This window comes from Balaenoptera borealis (genome assembly GCF_965194805.1).
Source record: "Balaenoptera borealis genome assembly, chromosome: 1".
Lineage (NCBI taxonomy): Eukaryota > Metazoa > Chordata > Mammalia > Artiodactyla > Balaenopteridae > Balaenoptera > Balaenoptera borealis.
The window spans coordinates 110,913,813-110,918,361 of NC_138860.1; positions in this window are offsets into that span (position 1 = coordinate 110,913,813).

Below are 4,549 nucleotides of genomic sequence, written 5' to 3' on the forward strand. Positions count from 1 at the left end.
GGGTATCTCCAGACTTTTTGTCTGAAGTGTATGTAAGTTTAGGGACCCCCTTTGGGAAAAAGAATTTTTAAAATGAATTAAAAAATTAAGTGCAAGGTTCTGAAAGGGGTCCATGGAAGTGAGGGGGCCCTTCTAATGTACACCTGAGGAAGAAGAGCACGTGCAGATGACATGGGCATCATTTTATTTGGCCTGCCAACATCCTTTTCCTCTGGGGTTATGCGTCTCCCCTTTCTCAGCTCCTGTGGTGATGGAGGAGCTGCCTACTCACCTTCCATACCATCTCAGGCCCACACCTGCCAGTCAGGGCTTTTCTCCCTGTGGCTAAGAGATTGCTGTGGAGAGGGGTAGGTGACCCAAAGCACGTCAGTGAGACTCAGTTCTGGGACTTTTGTTGGAACTGTTGGGAAATGGTTCATTTTTCTATTATGCCTTTTTTTTTTCTTTTCTTTGTGGCTACTGAGAGGTTAGGATGTAAGCCTGAACCTTCTGGTGGTAAATCTGACACCAAAAGGGAAGAGTCAGTGGAAGAGAAGAGGTATATGGAGATACACTGGCTTGTGATACACTTTGATTGAGCCCCTGGGTCCAGTCATGCCTAAAGTTAGAACGACTTCAGCCATTTCTGTCAGATGAACCAATTCAGCCCATTTTTTGTCTATGTCACTTTGAGTTAGTTTTCTGTCTGCTCTAACCAAAATATGCAGCTTCTGTATCTGTTCACCAAAAAGAACAATGGTGGGCCCTGCTTGGATCACGTGCCTCCTTGGACCCAGTAACCGTGCCTCAGGGGGATAGGGCAAACCCTTTGACAAGTCGGCCACGTGAAAGCCTCTGGTGGGGAAGGAGGTGGCTCTGAGATTGAGAGACTGACAGTATCCCATGAAGTGAGTGGTGGGTACTTCCCAGGTGAAGCCAGAAATTTTTAAAAAGGAGTAGATGCGCCTTACAAGGGTGATTTTAGATTCTTGAGGGATCTAGGAAGTTGGTTCTTCAGAAATCATACTAAAGCAAGCCCAGTTTCAAATCCTAATTTTGCTCTCTATTAACCATCTGCTTTTGGCCAGGTTGTGTATCTTTTCTTACTGAGTCAGTTTCTGAGTGTAAAATGGGTATAGATAATATTTACCATTTTAGGATTGTTGTGAGGGATGCCTATAAATGAAGTGACCATTTTATTTATCATCTAAACAGGGACACTTTTGAGAACAAAAAGGAACACTGTCAAGGAGCCTTATCAGGACTGCCTGAGACAAAAAATATTAGCAGTACCCCCTTTCACTCTCAAAAGTATCCCTATTTGGGTGATAAATTGTATGATCTCGCTGCCCATGATGCACCTCTAATATTGTTTAGCACATAGTAGCTGCTTAAAAGTTGCTTAGCCTCCTCTGAGCCTTCTAATAGAACTGTTTCCTTCTTATTATACTTCTTTGTAATTCTCTGGCATTGTGTATTTACAGGGGATATTCTCCAAAACATTTTTTACTATTGTCCTGGTGGGAAGGTACATGACAATATGATCTACAGATTTGTATCTGTGAAAGCACTTTCTTAAAGCTCCCCACCAACTGCTTTTAATTAATGGGTATTTGGAAAGGTAGCAGTGACCTCTTTAAGAGCATTTATTTCAATTCAAAGTGTTCTGCATATTAAAGACGGCTCCAGTTAAAATACTTGAGATTGCTGGGACATATCCTGGTAGCTATTTTGTAATGTGAAATTTTACTTAAACTCTAACATTTGCTGACACATTTGATTGTTAGACTTTGGTCAGGATTTTCTAAATCTGTCCTGGCAATGATAAGTTAAAGATGTACACTATAATAGGAAAACACAAAAAATGGAGAAAAGATTGAACAAATACTCCATGAAAAAACAAGCACACGAAAAGATGCCTAACATCATTACTTATTTGAAAAATTGAAATTTAAACCACAATGAGATACCACCTCACATCTATTAGAGTGGCTAAACTTAAAAACATTGACCTTAATAAGTGTTGGCGAGGATGTAGAGAAGCTAGAACTCTCATACACTGCTGGTGGGAATGTAAAATAGTACAATTATTTTGGGAAAAGTTGGCAATTTCTTAAAAAGTTAAATGTAAAACTTTCATATGATCCAGCCATTCCACTCATAGGTATTTATCCAAGAAAAATGAAAGCATATATCCATAAAAAGACCTGTACATGAATGTTCATACAGCTTTATTTGCAATAGCTAAAAATGGGAAACAACACAAATGTTCATCAACAAGGGGATGGGGGTATATATATATATTTTATATATATATATATATATATACATATATATATATATATATATACACATATATATATACATATATATATAGTGATATATCCTTACAATGGAATACTACTCAGTAATAAAAAGGTATGAACTACTGATATATGCTACAGTGTCAATGAATTTCAAAATAATTTTGCTGAAAGAAGCCATTTGAAATGGACACACTGTATGGTCCCATTTATATAAAATCCTAGGAAACACAAACTGATATGTAGGGACAGAAAATGTATCCGTGGTTGCTTGACCAGGTTGGGTAGCAAGGAGGAGAAAAAGGGAGGGATTAAAAAAGACCCATTTTTAAGTATGTAGTGGCATTAAGTACATTTTCATTGTTTTGCGACTATCACCACTATCCATCTCCAAAAATTTTTATCATCCCAAACTAAACCTTTGTACCCATTAAACAATAACTCCCGTTACACAAAACTCACATTTCTGTCAAGTTTTCATGACAAAGTTGAATATGATTCTTGTACATTCTACAAGGAATGACCTTGAAGCAGATTAAAGTGATTTTGACCCTGTGTTCTCCGTCACCACTGTGGTGAGACAGGCTTACATCATAGCAGGAATGGAATGTGATAGAACTGTGATTTGTACCTCAGATCTGGCCACCATTTCCCACACTCTTTACTCCCAAAGAAAAGTGGGTGAGGTCTTGTCCATGACACTTGGCCACTATCACACTACTGGAAAAACAGCCCAAATGGCTTGCCTCACTAATCCTAGGTCAACTGTGTCTTATTTGTGTGGGAAGACTGACCTACTTATCATTCCTACCTCCTGACTAAATTAGCAAATCACATATAAATCATTCACCTTCCTCCCTATTAGCCTCCTTCATCTTCTCCCCTCCACCCCCAGTCATTCAAAAGTCCTTGAAAAGCTAATAGCAGTCTTGTGCATTTTCTTTTAAAGTCGACTTATTCATTTCTGTTCCAGGATGGCTCAAATACGGTAAAATATTTGGCTCCTCTTCTCAAGCAGGTTGCCACACCTGGTTCCATGGTCTGTTCTGGCACAGTAGTTGGTGTTTGCTAAACAAAACTCTTCTACTAGGGTCTCAGGAATGGAAACATGTCCTAAGTGTGCAGGAGAAAGTGATGGCAGGAGGCACAGCTTTGGAAGCTGGCAGACCTGGGCCAGGATACTTAGGTCTCTGAGTTTCAGCTTCCTCACCTCTACAACAGATATGATGTCTACCTACCGGTTGTTTGGGGGTAGTAAATGACAAAGTGTTTGGAAGGCATCTAGAACAGTGCCAGGCGCTCAGGCGAGTGACGAAAGTTCTGTTCCCTTCCTCCTCTCTATCAAATTACTTTGAGATCAGAGGGAAAGAAAAGTGGTGGGTTGGAAGCGGGACCACTAAAGAATGGAGGCCACTTCTGGCCTAAAGGATACAAGGATATTTATCTCTATACAAAGATCTGGTTCAAAGAAGCCTACAGATTAAAAAAAAAAAAAAAAAAAAGAACAGCCACCTGGGTTTTTGGATTAGCTGAACCCCGGATAAAGATGCTTGTAAAAAGGAGCTTGTGCGAATCCAGAAAAGGACTTGAAATGCCCAGGCTCTGCCATGGCACATTCCCCATTTTTTTCCGCACGGCACACACAGAGTGAACTCGAATTTGGCCCAAAGCCTTGACTGTTCCCATGGCGGCAGCAGGGGAGAGGTCAGACCAACAGGCGTGGGAAGCTGCTAGGTATGGGAGGAAGAAGCAGGTGTCGGAGGACGGGCCCCCTTTCTCAGGCAGAGGGGCCCCAAGGCTGCTCCTGGTGCTTCCCGCAGCGGGTGGAAGGGTCCTGCCCGCCACCTGCGCCCGCTGGGCCTGGAGGCGGGGAGGAGGCAGAAGGAGGCGGCGGGTCGGCGGCGGGCCAGCCGTGGTGGGTTTCTCTCCCCTCCGCCGGCCCCCGAGCGAATGCCTGGAAGTTGACGCGAACTCCGGGCCGCTGGGAAGCCCCCGGGCGCGGGGGTAGGGCTGGCTCCCATCGCGGGGCTGGCCTCCGCCTGCGCTGCCCTGTCGGCCGGGCCGGGAGGAGGGGCAGCCTCACCGCGGGCCTGTATGGCGTGAGGGCGGGGACGGGGTCCAGGGACCCGCGCGGGGAGGGAGCGCCGCGCCCGCCGCCCTTCAATTGGCCGCGCCGCCCCCTCGCGGGAGAGGCGGGAGGAGGAGGCCCTCCATTGGTCGGGCTAGTCGGCCAATCCCTGAAGGTCCGGAGGAGGCAGTGGGGGGCA